At 46.8% G+C, this 16,150-nt stretch overlaps 1 protein-coding gene across 2 annotated transcripts in view; it reads right to left on the reverse strand.

Annotated features, from left to right (window-relative positions):
• RAP1GAP2 (RAP1 GTPase activating protein 2) overlaps positions 1–16,150 on the reverse strand; it is a 242,437-nt gene that overhangs the window by 216,663 nt on the left and 9,624 nt on the right. The gene's annotated exons all lie outside the window — the stretch shown is intronic.

Genomic DNA, 16,150 nt, shown 5'->3' on the forward strand with positions numbered 1-16,150 from the left:
CGTATTTGGCTTGGAGCTATCTGTTTGTTTATACTCCATTTATCACCACAGTTAAAGAGCATCTTGCAAGTTGTTTCTTAAATGTTAAGTGCCTAATACCTTAATTTTCTCTTAAGCTCTGTGCACATTACAGTGTTTCCACACTAGTACCAGGCTGTTGAGTGCAGTTCCTTGACTTGCCCCAGTGCAAAACTTGTGCGAACAAAATAAAATGCCAACATGGAAATGCATGCCATGAATTGTGCAGCATTCTTCCTGGCCAGAGTCTGAAAGCCTAAGTCACTGAGCTTACGTTCAATCACAAATTACCCTAGAAAGCATGTCTTGTAAGACAGTGGTTTCCAAACAGGGCGTTGTGACCTCAGATAGGGTCATTGCAGCACAGAGGAGTAGGGCTGGAAGGGACCTCCAGAGGTCATCTAGCCTGAGATATGATCATCCCTGTCCAAACTGTCATATACAATCCATAATCTAGACTTTACATAAGACTACCAGCAACCCTGGCACAACACAGACCTAACACCCTACTCTGCCACAAGGGAAGCAGAGAAACCACAGCAGCCAACATCCTGCTTCTATGAACTGTTGCCAATATATACTCAAGATCCCAGTTAGAGGACCTTGCCCTCTGCTACAGAGGAAAGGAAAAAAAAAACCCATAGTCCATACCAATCTGACCATGGGGTAAAATTCCTTCCTGACCCCAAATATGGCCAAACTGACCCTGAGTGGAGGGGCACGACCTTCTAGCAAGGAACCTCCAGCTTCAAGTCCCAGCAAAAGCATTGGCACATCCCATTCACCATCCCCAGCCTTGGCCGTAACCAAAACCCTCAGAGGAATGCTTCAAAACACAGTGACATGCAGCAGAAAATGGGAGGGGAGGGTGGGGGCAAGCAGCAAACCCCAGATGCAAGGGAAATACCCACAGCAGAACACAGGCAAAGCTATATCCCTTACCTAGATCATCTCTTATCAAAGGCTGTCCAACCTCTTCTTGAACACCTCCAGTGATGGAAAGTCCACAGCATCCCGAGGCAGTTTATTGCACTGCCTCCCTGTTCTAACAGCGAAGACATTTTTTCCAAATATCCAGTCTAAACTTACTTTGCCACTACTTCAAGCCAATGGTCTGCATCCTTCTCTCTGCAGCAAGAGAAAAAAAGTGCTTTCCCTCTTCTTTACAGCAGCCCTTCAAGCACCTTTTTGCTCTTGCTCCAAGTATTTGAAGACTGCTATCAGATCCCCTCCTAAGCAACTTTTCCACATGCTGAACATAAATCAAGCTCCTTCAGCTCCTCCTCGCAGGACTTGCCAAGTCCTTGATCATCTTTGGTGCCCAACCCTCAACCCTTCCTTCTCCACATCCTTGTTAAAATGTGGAGCCCAGAATTGCGCCCAGTACTCCAGGATCAGGGCACTTAGAAGTACGCTTTGAGCCCATGAACCATTTCTCTTGAAGAGTCAGGCTTGCACGGGCAGGGGGGCTGGAAGCTGACTCGAAATGGGGCCAAAACTTGGAAGTGGTGTCACATACCCAAAAAGATGGTATGTGACATCACTTCCAGGTTTTAGCCCCATTTCCAGCCACAATTTAATAAGATATAAAATCAGCAGATCCCAGAGGAAAGGACCTGAATTCTACAACTGAGGTCAATGGGTAAGATTTCAGAAGGCCTAAGTGATTAAGCAGCAAATGTCCAAAGCAACCAACCATTTGGGATTTTCCAGGACTGTTGTGAAATTCAGGGCTGCGTCCTAGTGCCCCAAGGAATCTCTGGAATGGGATTTTTGTCCTCAGCCTTGAAAACCTAGTCCCAGAGAAGGGCTGTACAGCATCAGGGCAGTGCAAACTCTCTAAATGCATGAGACGCCAAGCTGACCAGGAGCCCATTGCACTGGCAATGCTGAAACTAACTGTTACTATTAGTATTGTGGCCTAATAAAAAGGACTGGGAGCCAATTCTGAACTTTTGCACAGGGCCCCAAAGAAGTAAACCCAGCCCTGGTCCTGGTGGATTTGCTGCAAGGACACAACACAATGCTGCCTGGTGCCATAGAAATGTGGCTGTAATGCTTTTAGGTTATGAGTGAGGTGTGACCTACCACCTAATCAGGAAGCACACAGACCACAGCACAACATTATGGCTGCCACAATACCTGGAGGCAGACATGGTATAAACTACTCCGTTCCACAGGCCTCTGGAAAGCAGAGTCCCAGATTCTGCTCCCTGAAAGTTGGTTACATTATTAAAGTCCCAGTTCTGGAAGACACTGGGACTTTGGCTACTAACCCATTGAGGGGCTTCTAAAACTGTTACCATAAGTGCACATCAACCTGGAAAAGAAATGGGAGGGACATCCTGACTGGCAAACCCAGAGCCATGCTTGAGGCCTGGAGTTCTGGCAGGCTTAATAGCCATGACGTGGGTATATCCACTCCACTGCATTTCTGGATTTCATGTATGAACAGCAGAAGCGTGACCCAACATGCTGCCAGCACAGCACAAATATAAATCTGTGCTCACTAGACAGAAGCCTTCACACCTCGCTTCCAGTTCCTGGGTACACAGCAGAGGTGAATTTGACCCTTCTCTTGTGCATGTAATATATTGCCAAACCTATATAAATGAAATGGTGGATTGAATTAAATAGCCTCAACACTTTACAGCCATAGAATAGATTTGCATATGAACATAAAACACTTCAGGACTATATTATCACATGGCAACTACCACAATATCATCAACTGTGTCTGCAGTTTTATTTTTATTGCCTTCCTATTCATTATCCATCTCCACACAAAGGCACAGCATGGCTGGAGATTATTGCATGCAAAGCTAGAGAGTCAGCAGAAGTTGCAGAAACAAAGATTAGCTAGGGAAGGAAAGTAATGATTTGACAATGTTTTCAAAAAAAATACCAACCTGAGTTTATGCAGCGCTGGATTGAAGTACACCTGGAGAGGCCCTTCAAACAAGCAGCAAATGGAAACTCTGAGTGTGTATCTGAAAATGAAAGGTCTGGAAAGCCAAGCTTAATCTTAGCTTGGCTGGAAAGGTAAGGAGAATTGCTTCTAAATCTTCATATATATTTCTTCCCTACGTGAGAGTCTGATTCTCCACTGCCATGCACCCTGAGATATATATGCTTGTAAAAACAGGCCTAAAGAGATACAAGAATTTAATAGCCCCAGCGCTACTCTTGTGATGCTCATGCAATCACTTGATGCCACCGGCTTGGACTTTAGCAAAAACAGCAAATATGGCTTATGAACATATCACAAGTGAACACTATACATACAACCGATACCAGCAAAGAAAGACAGTGGGAACATCTACACATGCAATTAGTGCTATATGGGTTTACTGCACTGTAATTTACCGTGTAATAAATCCACCATGGCCAGGCATCTACACATGTGGCCATTTGGGAGCAGATTTGCACCTCATGGCAGCAGCCTGTTCCTGGCCTACTCTGGCCCTGTGCTACAGCACCCAGCTACTGGCTGGAGGCTCCAAACACCACTGCCAGAGGCCCTTTTTAAAAGCAAGCCCTACACCACGCTCCCTGGTCACCTATGTTTCTGGCCTGGAGCAGCGTGCCTGCAACTCTGTCCATGACCCCCTGGAGGTGGTAGTAGGGTTGCATGCCTCGGGCTTCCCCCTGGGCATCAGGTCCCTGGACAGGACCCACATCCCCATCACCTGCCCATCCCACAGCAATCATCCCTACTATAGCCAGCAGGGCTTTCACTCCATTGTGCTGTAGGCCCTTGTCAACCACTGCAGCACATTCAACAATATGAGCACCAGCTGGGCTGGCAGTACCCACAATGCCCACACGTTCTGAAACTTTGCTCTGCCAGCCCTTGTGGAAAGAAGGCACTTCATGCCAGAAGTGCTGGACCTCCAGCTGGGAGGTCTCCAGTCTCGCATCTCCTCAATGGGGACCCCACCTACCCACTCCTCCCCCAGCTCATGCGGCCCTGCACCGACCAGCTGAACTCCCACCAAGCACATTTCGACCAGTGTGTAGGCCAGATCTGCGTGCAGGTAGAGTGCACTTTTGGGTGTCTGAAGGGATGTTGGTGCACCCTCACCCTCCGCCTCAAGGTTGTGAAGGCCAGCATCCCCCAAAGTCATTGTCACAGCCTGTGTGCTGCATAACATCTGCAAGGCACGGGTGGAGAAGGCACAGCAAGAGGAGGATGCCTGGCACTTGGAGCACCAGCTGTGATGGCAGTGACAGCAATAGGCCCTCTCCAACCGAGGCCCCAGGCGAGCTACATATCCAGCAGTGAGGGCCAGGTCAATGAGTGCAAGAAATGCTGGTGGACCACCTGCTCCTGCACTACCCACTGTGGCCAGCCATCCAAGTGGCCTACAGACCCCAGCCCCACTGCACACCCACAGCATCATGCTCATTGTGGAGAGTGTTCTGTAAAGCACTTTATTCCCCTCCACAAACACAGATCCCTTTCCCCCCCCATGCAGCCCCTCCCCACTAGCCCCCAACCCACAGAGCCCCACCACCAACCATCCCACCTACCACCAATAAAGCACCCTCTTCTCCATGCAGACCATGTACAGTGCTCTGTGTACCCTCCCAGGGAGGGGGACAGTGGGGTGGGAGCACCTATGGTGGAGCCCAGGGACAGGTGCCCAGCACCCTGGACTCTGGCTGCACCATCGTAGGTACACATGCTGCAGCATGGCCAGCGGGCTCACGTGGGGGTGAGGTTGGCCCCTGCTCTGCCAGCATGGTTGGCTTCCTTTCCTGCAGCAAGCACCCAGGGCCAGCAGGACTCATGCATGGTGCTAATCCCACTGCAGGACCAGTTATATCCCCAGAAGATGGTGCATGGTATCAGGGATGGTGCCAGCGCTCAGGGGCTACAAGCAAGTCCAAGCCTGGGCAGGTGCTTGCAGCACACACACAGCTCAGGGGCATAGCCTGGGATAAGCAGGCAGGCAGTGGGGCTGGGCAGGGTCCAGTGCTGGGGTCCAGGCAGGGTGCTGCAGCTGGCAGCCACAGGCAGGCAGCTGCAGCTGGCAGCCACAGGCAGGCAGCAGGTGGCACAGGCCCCCAGGGTCATTGCAGAATTTTAAAAGGGTAAGCTTGAGTATGCAAAGAGCCACCTCAGCCCTGGGGCTGGAGAAGCTCTAAGCCCTGTGGCCCTGGAGCTAGGCCGAGGATGGCCCCCTGGTGGTAGAGCTGACTCGAAGCAAATTTGCTCCCGATTGATACCTACATGTGCGCTAGTTACTATGGCATAGCAGACTAATGTACCTAATGACCTACTTAAAGCAGACTAATGTGCTGTGCAGTAAGTATATGCATGTGTAGACAGTGACACTTCACCGTTCAGTCAGTCAACTACGCAGTAAAGCATCTTGTGTGATGCACCCAGTAGGCCTGATTCTGGTCCTGAGCCAGCTTCACTTAGGGAAGCTCCAGTGTCTTAAGCAGAGACACTCCTAATTCACATTCCTCTGAGAGTAAAATTAATGTCCAATCTGATTACAATAAAACTTGCACAAGAAACCAATTTTGTTGGGCAATGGTCTGTTTTAAGAGCTCACTAATATCCCCAATTCCTTTACTATAATCCTGTTCAAACTACATGATATTCCAATAAGCACTAATGTTTGCTGATCTTTGAGTGGCCACTTAAATTGGGATTACCTGAATTTTGCTTTCATGCATCATAGGCTATGATGTATGAATGCAATGCATTTTTCCCCCTATTTATTCCCCTTGTCAGTCCAACCTTAGCTGCAAAATATGGAGTGAGATTATTCTGAAGGCCAGTCTGTCCAAACAAAACAACTCAAATACACACTGTGCATGAAATGCAAACATGGGGAGTTTGCCAGCTCTAATTGCTTTTGAAAGCCTCCTGGGTTCATAGAAGTTTTACATAAGCAAAATGAGATGCGATATATTGATTTCATTTCCATTAGCTTATTTTCAGATACCATGGGCACCATCTTAACTCTGGAGACTGCATTGTTCTACCAACGCCACACACAGAGACGCAGTGCATTACACTGAATGAGTCAAGCATGATGCAATTCCTAGGAGAACTGCATCTAGATTCAATGGGCCAGATCCTCAGGCAATATAAACGCATGTAGATCTACCACAATCAATGGTACCCATTTACACCTGCTATGGATGTAACCTGTTATTTCCAAAAAGAACACTATATTTGTGGAAACAGGAGAATTTGACATTTTTATACCTGATTGTGTGCAATCCATGTGCAAGAATATCTATGTTCTTGTTACAATACAGCCCAGCTTCTTTTTCCCTGAATACCCCTTATGGAAATATAGATGGACATGCACAATATAACTGCTATTAATCCTTCCACCAAACTGCACACTCTTGTGTTTCATACTCTGTGTCAGCTATCACGATGCAGAGAAAGTAATGGTAAAAAGACAGGTCCTGGTTCTATTAATGTGATAGACGAGCAGTGTGGCAGCCTGAAGCTCCTTGTAACATTTTGGGATTATGGAGTCACGTGAGGCACTAAAGTATTTTTTAATTGAGGCCCAGTGAACATCACACTGTGACCAACAATGCCATTATGCAGAAGTGCCATTGTGCAGAGGTGGGTTGGTCTATATGCTCTTTGTGATGGCTTTTTCCAATCACAGAAAAAGTCAAGTCCTGACAGGACTCTATGGTGTCTAGAAATTGCAGGGACTTGCTGTGAAGGGAGATTAAAAAACTCCCAAGTGAAACTAGGAACTGGCCATTACCTTGTCACAGCAAACCTATCCCATCACTTAGATCAATCTGCACCCTTATCAGAAAACATTGTGCGCTCCACAAAAAGGGAGATTGACAGGAATCACTGAAATAAAAATCAGCAAAATTGAAAGAGAGATTCTCTGGGATGGGGGCTACAGCCTTCTCTGTTCACTTCCCCTGTGGCTAGGAGCAGAGGTAAAACAATCTCAGTGTACCTATAGCAGTGATCACCACCCACAAAAATACTTTGACCCCGTGTATCAACTGTAATGAGGTAATGTCACAAGAAGAAGAGTCATTTAGGGTGAAGTTTCCCCAGTAAGTAACTTGCCTTGGCCCGAGCCACAGATTTGCAATCCAGCTCACAACATCCCCATAACTCAGAGTGGTCTGATGTCAGCTTTTGGCTCAGTTCCACTGCTGTTTCATTTGTCACCAATGACTAACTCTTACTCTAACAAACAGACCACATTATTTCCCGCTTTGTGCCACTATTGTGCCTTATACCTATTCACTTGTTTTCCCTATGATGCTGTACTTCTAGGAGGAGAAGAGGGCGGCCAAAAGAAACCAACTGGACAATGCACCAGAAAATAAACCTATCCTTAACAAAGCTACACAAGTGTCTGAGATAGGGACTTATTGGGTCTTTCATTTCTGAATTTTAGCCTTCCAAAGCAGGATTTGTTATCGTTGGCTTCCAAGGCATTTTACGTAGCATCACCCTTTGCACAAACTCGGACAGAATTCCTGCATTACATTACACACAAAAGGTCTCAGTTCAATAATGAATGAGGAGTTTCTGCAAAAAGCAACTCATTTTTCTTGTACCTTGTCTCACCCATCAGCCAGCTTCAAAGCTATTCTAAATGAATGGGGTCACAAGTGAATCTCTTGGGGGTTTAATCAATCAGACAGAATCCTGATTTGGAAAGTGAATGCATCCCTCATTGTGGTTGTCCACCATGGAGGAGGAGAACACATACAAAACCCTGCGAATCAGGTTGATGACTAAACTCGTTATAAACAGCATGACGCGACTTCTTTTCCACTATACAAATCCAAATGACTATCCTACTTATGCATCTACATATACAGCCCCTTCTGTCAGCAATTCTCAGTCTGCTCCAAAACATGATCCCATCAAAACTTTTGGAGACACAACCCATAGGCTGAGAACTGCATCCTTTATACAGCTGACTCCTCAGTCACATCCCAAAGGGAGGAATACACCAAACAAGGTGAAGTTTGTATGTGAATGAGTCAGTCTTTTAGACAATCCTCACTGTATTTAAACAACATACAATATATGTGTATACGAGGCTTTTGTAGTGCTGAGGCCTGCAGAGGATTGGACCTATACCAGTTCATAGAAGGTAAGTGCGGCACCAGCAGGATGACAGCCGGGCTTCCCAGACACCTCACCCTGTGCCCTAATGCCTAGCACACTACCCCAGAAGAGTCAATCATCTCCCAAGGCAGACATGAAGACAAAATATGCTCTCTGTCACCGTGGGTGCAATTAGACACAGACACGTAGCAGTGCATTAACAAACAGACCGCCAAGGAGCAAAAATAAACAGTGAGTCAGTTCCTTGTAAGAAATACTACAGGCAGAAAATTAAAAGACCAGCATCACTGCATGCATGATATAATGTGCTACTTTGCAGTAAGGCTTGAACTGGGGTAGAAAAGTTTGGCTACAATATACCAACAGTTGCTCGCAACCTACCTTCCTATACTCCAGAGCGTCAGCTTTCAGCTAATAAAAGTAAATCTCTAGCTTCCACCACTACAAGGAAAACTGTGAAAATCTGATGCAACAACAAATGCCCGAGTATGCTCACAGCCTGATACAATAGCGCTGAGGGGAAAGAGTACCCCATTAATGTCGCAGGGTGCTATGTCAGATGCCAATAACATTGGAAAGAACAACGTTCATTATTGCATTGCTTAATGAGACAGGTAAGAAAGAAGAGAAAATATGGTATTATAAAGAGCTATACAATGGGTGCGTCTACACATGAATATTAATGCAACACAAACTGTGGCACAGTTCATGCCAATTGTTTATTGCTCCCAGGCACAGTGTTTACACATGCACCTGGAACTGCAGCATGTTGATCCGGGGCAACCTCCCAGCTTGGGGCTGCTCTGACCCTGCTAATGTGCTGCGGAGGGGCTGTCTGGGGTACAAGGGTGCTCCAGTGTGGAGCTAGACAGCAGGCAGCCCTGCACTGAAGCATGCTCATGCCCCAGCCAGCCCCATCCGTGTCTATACTTGTGTTGCAGTAGAGTAAGTAACTCCACTGTCTGATAGTACTTGTATCTGGCAGTACTAACCTACAGCAGAGTTAATTAGTTTACCTCAGCTGAATAGCGCTGCATGTGTATACTGGTGACATTACTGCAGAGATAATTAGGCAACTCTGCAGTCGGTGTCTGCTGTAGATGTGCCCAATGTAATCCAAATGATGGCTTTTTACTATAGGGAGACCTGGATGAAACCCATGCTTATATTTTTCCCTGTGAAAAAGTTGTCGAGCAGAAAAAGCCTACACGGGGTTTGGATCCCACCCCAGAAAACACAGAATCCAGAGTGTCCAGTCAGACAGAACATCTGAACAATCCCAAGGGCAGCATTTCATGCTGGCTTCTTGAGAGAGAGGAGCTTATTTTGGGGATGAAGCCTGGAAGAAGACTACTGATTTTTATTTGGATTTGACCTTGGCTTTGAAGGCATCAACTTTTGCACTCTCTACTGTCTCTCATTAAGTGCTTCCTGTATGTAACGCCCCACATCTTACAGGATGACTCAATTCACTTTCAAAAATGGTTTGTCCTGTGATGCATGCAGCCACTCCATTTGGTCACTGAAATTCTACATATTTTATTATATTTTCCAGATAACTTCCCAACCCACCAGGAAATCAAATCAACTCAGCGGAATTAAGTCTAACAGTACTTAACATTAATTATGGATTATGCTTCTTGTACTTAAATTCTGCATTGGGCACGGTAACAATGCATCAATAGCAAAATTAATGCAAGCGGGGGTAGCAATTTGCAAAGATTAGTTAAAATTAACAAACAGCTCCATAATTTAAATACCAAAAAAGACACAATTCAACAACTGCAGGATCATATGGAGGATAATCCAAGCCAGGGCCATGGTTTGCAAAAATTAACAAACAACTCAGTAATTTAAATTTAAAAAAAAAAGACCCTCTTTGCCAATTGCAAGATCATATGGGGGCAATTACAAGGCCCTTTTGAATGGTGCCTTGCTGAGAAATCACCATCTGAAGAAAACAGTTGTCAGCCACATGACATGTATTTCAATTCATGTCTGATCATAAAAAACAACAAGGGAAACAAGATTTATAGCATACAGAAAACCAGATATGCTACAGCAGCCTCCTTGTGGCTAGAACTAAGGACAGAATTTTCTGAGAGTGCCCAGGGTGATGGGTATTGATTTGAAAATCTGCCCTTTATTTAACTGTATGAATGGGAGCCGAGCTCCTTGGAAAATCATGGGCATCGGGCATTTTGTAGGGGAGATGTTCACCAGCAAAGGGTGGTTAGGCCCCAAAGTCAGTGGAATTTGGGGCACTAGACACCCAGGACGTTGACTTTGGGGTTATGCTACACCAAGATAAAAGTGCGAGTCATTTAACCTCTCTATGCTCAGTGCCCCCTCCCTAAAATGGGAATACACACATTTTGCTACCTCACAGGGTTGTGAGCATAAATACATTAAAGACTGTCATGTGCTTGGATGCCACGCTGATGATACGGTACACGAGTACCTAGGGAGAGAATCTACCCATCTCTCTTAAGACACAACACAGTCCATTTATCCCCGCATCGTGTTAGAGTCAGAGGGAGCTATGAAGGGGAGGAATGCCATCATGATGTTCCACTGGGACACAGGGAGAAATTACTGAGGACCAGGGTTGTTCCTCAATCCTTGATCCCAACAAGCCTTTTCCTAACACTGCAGAGCCCTGCAGAATAGTTGGGACTGCACTAAAGAGTGAAGCCATCCTATGGCACCGTGTTTCCTGCTATTTGGCACTGGCCTTTGCTCCCTCTACCTAGATAAGGCCCAAGTATTTGGATATTGGGAGCTAGGTACCCCATCTCCATGGGATCCAAAACCCTGGGCTTCTTTAAATCCAAGGAGAAACCTAGAGCCCCTGGTACTTATTAAAACCATTATACCTGTAGCAGAAGTTCTCTCCTCTCCCAGTACAAAAGTGTTTCTCTGTTTGTCCCTCCAGCTGGGGTATGTGCCCTCTTCCTCGCTCTCTTTCCCTGCCTTCACTATTTCTGTACATGGGACTGCAAGTCAGCAAGCGCTTCAGAACTCAAGGGCACTTCTGGAAAAACTGCTTCTGAAATAAAGAAGGAAAAGCTTTTAGCCATGCCTCTATCCAGAGATGTTTATGCAAGGCAAGAAAATAATTCCTGAGCGATGTGTTACTTGAGGCCCAGAGGGGCTTTTATGTTAATTGACATTTTATCACAAAACACTCAATTTGAAATGACAGCAATAAATCTGCATCAGGAAAGAGAGCCACAGCACCCATCAGAGGAGTGGCTTGATGGTATGTTTACAGTGAGCTTTGAAGGAAAGAATTTAAGCGCCAACTGAAATCTCAGTATTGAAATAAATATTCTCCCAATATTTCATTTATGCTCACCAGCTCAGTAGGTGAGCCGTGCAGCTTGCTACATCCATTTCAGCTTTTAATATATGCTCCAAATATATGAACATTAAGAACCAGGTCAGATGGTTCTTGAGCTCATGAAAAAGTCTTAAGAAATAATACATTTCACTGTTCTTTATATCCAGGTTCTGGCTTTTGAAATTTTAGGGCCCTCTCAGCAAACATTAGGGCTAGAAGCTTACCTTTGGCAAAAAATGAAAGTAGAGATCTTCACATAATTCACATGACTCCAGGAGCTGGGACTTTATGAAACAAATCAAATATCATGAGTCTGACAGCAAGATCATGACAGGTGCCAACACTCTACTTGTGTGTATGCAGTAGGACTAGTTGAGATACTCACTGGGTGCATCCACATGTGAAATTACTGCGACAAACTCTGGAGCAGTTTGAGCCAAAGTCAGCTGCTCCTGGGTGCAGCATCCACACACACACACACACCTGGGATAACAGCAGTTTGAGCCAGGGCAGAGCAGCCCTGGGCTGGCAGCACGCTCAGCCCTGGGCGGCGATGCTGGGCAGCAGAGGGGCTGGCTGGGGCACAAGAGTGCTAAAGCGTGGAGCCATGTGGCAGGCAGTTCCCACACTTTAGCACCCTTGTGCCTCAGCCAACCCATCACCATGCACACATGCATTTCATTGTATTTAATTACTCTGCCATAAGATAGTACTGTCCCCAAAAGTGCTATCTTACAGTGCAGTTAATTTACTGTGCCCTAATATCAGAGCACGTGTAGACAGTGATGCTTTACTGGGGAGCTAATCAGTCTATGCAAAGTGCACAGGTAGATGCACCTGCTGCATACAGAAAAAGGCTTAAGTGGCAGAGGAGCCTAAATCTCCTTTCAGTAGAGCATGAACTTAGATGCTTTCAAAAAATCCCATTCATAATGAATAGCAGTATGTTAGTATATGTGCATCGACTTCAACACCAACAGACTCCATTAGAGCAGGCTGTCATTTTGTCCTCTTTTGTTGTGACACACTGAGAATTTAAATATGGATTTTTAAAGAAGCCTATGGGGTCCCTAAGTCTTTTAGGCTCCTCTGAAAATTCTAGCCTGGGTCCATATGGCCGTACCAATTTGCTCCAGTTAAGAATCCATCCCTCAAAGTTTAGTCATTGAAATCTTAGCATCTGGCTCTGCTTTTGAAGCCAGAATCTGGGGTAAGTTGGAGTCAGGGCCCAGTCATATCTTAATTCCCAAAGTCATGATATAACAGGACTCTTAGAGGGATGGTGCCAGAACAGAGTGGTTTACAAACAATAATATATACCCTCTTCTGCCAGATAAGACAGCATTATTAACCACAGATGTATTGTATACCCACTTTGCCAGGCATACTTGAAGGCACAAAGTGCAAGACAGACAATGATCAGACACTAAAGGCAATGCGTTTATGGGGCTCCGATTTGGGGAGCTTCAGTTTTGAGGAGCCCAAGTCCTGGTTTCTGGAGGGGTTAAACACCTCAAAGTCAAACTGTAAGCATCTCAAGTTGGATGCTCATGAGTTCAGATACTCAAATTCAGACGCCATTTTCAAACAGCTTGGCCCACATGTATTGCCAGTGGCTATACAGAAAATCTGTGGCAGACAGAAATGGAGCGATTCCTGGGCTCTAACTGAAAGAACAAATTTCCTCCAAGATTTCCACCCCTGCACACTGGGGAAGGAGGACCTGCCTCAGTACTATAACATCTTGATGTTCAAGGCAATCCCTCCTGATTTATGCAAGTGCGAGTGACAAGGACGCCAGGCCTGCTGTGTCTTCCTTTCCTTCACTGTGCACAACCACAGCTTGCAACATGCCCATCTGCCCTCCTGAAAGCAATTATGAAAAGCAGCATGTCCTGGCTGCCACAGAGGATTTGACTTCCTGCTGCAAAGCTTTCTTTGAGTCATGCAGGCTGCCAATCTCAAGGCAACACATCCTGGCACCGGCATACGACCCTGCAACTGGAACCCGACCTCCCCAAGCACAGAAAAAAAAAAGAAAACCGGTCACGCCAACAGATGGGCTCCGACAGAAATCAGCTGCAAAGACAAGGTGCGAGTGTCAACCATATTTACTGAGTGTGAGACTGCTGGGCAGGGATATTACAACAGCCATCTGGGAGGGCTGGGGGGTTTCCTAGGGCTGCACCTTTTGCTGTTCCTTCTGCTCTAGCTTTTTTAATAGCATGTCCTGATGTACAACAAAAGCCTTGATCCTCATTACACTAGCACTCATTTACCTTATTCTGGTGGTGCTGTAGTGGGGATGTAAAAATCACATTTAAAGGGGTCTGAAAGTGAGTGCAAATGGTCAGAGGGTTGCAAGTACCCTCAGCATAACTGAGAATTGGGATTATAAGGGGGGGGGGGGGGCGGTCTGTAACTGTGCCCCTTAGGCAGAAGCCACCGATGCAAAATAAAATGGTATTGCCTGAAACTGCGCGGCTTTTATCTGATAAACTGAAAAGCTTTGAGCTCACTTCTGCCCTGGGCGTTGCAATGAACAAGAGCAGGAGCCCTGCTGTCTGACAACTCCTGCTGGCCTGGAGCCCCTGCCTCCTCCTCAAAAGGATTCTTGGCAGTCTAGGCCAAGTTCCCCATGAGAGGCGAGGAGGGGCAGCCTAAAGGTCATTTCTGGCTATGTCTGCTCTTGTGGCTATGGCATCTTTAAAAGCTGCAGTCAGCTCAGCACCCACCAACCCTCTCCAGCAGACACCAGTTCAGAGACAGCTGAATTTCTAGGTTTGATGTCAATCCCCCACAGCTTTGCTCTCCCCACGCCTTTCCTTCCTCTCTCTGGAGCATGTTTCAAATGCACCCAAGTGTACCAAACCTAGAGTAAAAGCAATTGGGTAGAGCAAGCCCAATCTGTTCATCACTTCACACCTTTCTGCACCAAACTTCCTACCCCTACTGCCAATAATTAGGACCAAGCATGCAAAGAAAACCAAGCTGTTTGCAGACTCCTTCCTAGAAGGGCTCCACTCAAGAAACAGGAAGGGCAAGGTGGACAGGTGTGATGTTAGCCACAATGAACCCTCAAGATACAGAGATGTGGCTCACATGGCTTGGGGTAGATGATGGCCACCCCCTATATCAACCCTCAATACCCATGTAGACATACCCTTTTATCTCCGAGTAACTGCTTCCTGGCTAATTCAGAGTACCAACCATTTCAGGGGCTGTATCTCCATCCAATTACCTATAACCATACCTCATTAAGGCTATATTGAATAAGCCGGTGTTCCTAGCTTTCTCTCACTGGCCTGACATCAGGAAAAAATGTTCCCCATTTTTCTCCACCATCAGGCAGGATTTTGTCTCTGACAGTTCAATTACAGAACTAGAGATAAATGAAAAATAATAGCAGATGAGTGAGGAACTGGGCTGTATAACAGGCAGCTGGTTTCAGAGAGGTGAACGTTTATAGGGAACTGAGTTGAAGAAGTGCATGAAGCCTGGGCCATATTGCTTGAGCCACAGAGGAGATGGTTCTCACTCACAGCCACCAGGCTGTATGGAAGGATAGAGAAAGGGCCATTGCAAAGCTAATGCAAGGAAGGGGAAGACAGAAACATGGTCAGCGAGTCAATTTATCAGATCTATGGATAATTTTGAATAATGAATTCAGTTCCTTAAGTGAAAGAGGAACTGGACTAGCTCAAAACTACTAATGAAAATGGGGGAGGTCATGGAAGAGTAATTGACAAAACTTACATGCAGAACAAATCTTGGCGTGACACGGAAAGTTTTGATTTTCGCACTGAAAACCACCAAAACCCCTAACACAATGTGTTATAGACTGGGCCAATGTGGTCATGCTTGCTGGTGGGCCTGACAAGGTAGGCTGCAGCTCTTCACATCCATTAACCAGCTAAGTTTTGGGGTATCCACCGAGTGGCAAGCAGCAGCTGCTGATGCATTAAATGTGGAGCTCCCTGGATACAATTAGCCTTCAGCAGCAGTGGAGCCTCTAATACAGGGGTGGGCAAGTATTTGGCTGGAGGGCTGCTTAACGAGTTTTGGTAAGCTTTTGAGGGCTGCAAGGGTAGCCCCATTGCTTGGCAGGTGCCCCGCAGACTCCTTCCCTCCACTTCCAGCGGAGTCCCGGGACCTGCATAGCAGGGATCAGGGAAAGCAGCCGGCTCCTTTGCGCTGGGCTTCCCCCAGTCAGTGGGACAGAGCTGCACGTGTGCCACTCAGAGCCCCATGTGACAGAGGTGGGTCAGCCAGGCTATGCTCCTTGTTACTTCACACAGCGCTGGCTAGAGCCGTATGCTGCCAGGTAGCAGCAGTGCCTGCCCAGGTCATGAGCACCCTGATTACCCGCCACTTGTTGCTGCCTCGTCAGGCAGGGGCTGTGCACCACCCTCCCTTCTGTGCACAACCCTCTCTCACACCCACACCCTACCCACCTGAGCTCCCCACTCCTGCCACCAGCCCCAGCCCTATGCTCTATGCCTCCACCCAGCTAGTTTCCCCTCCCTCACTGCTGCCCCCACTTCTGCCACTTCCCTACCTGGTACCTGGAGCAAGCAGGACACCGGGAAAACTGGGAAGGTCCCCCAGCCGCTGCAGCAGTGGCAGCGGCAGTTCTGCCCTGAAGCTGCATGCTGGCTGGCCCAGGCCCTTACACCCAGGAGGGTGGGAGC

This window comes from Crocodylus siamensis, chromosome 13 (assembly GCF_052110815.1).
Source record: "Crocodylus siamensis isolate JL-2025a chromosome 13, ASM5211081v1, whole genome shotgun sequence".
In the NCBI taxonomy this organism is placed as follows: domain Eukaryota; kingdom Metazoa; phylum Chordata; order Crocodylia; family Crocodylidae; genus Crocodylus; species Crocodylus siamensis.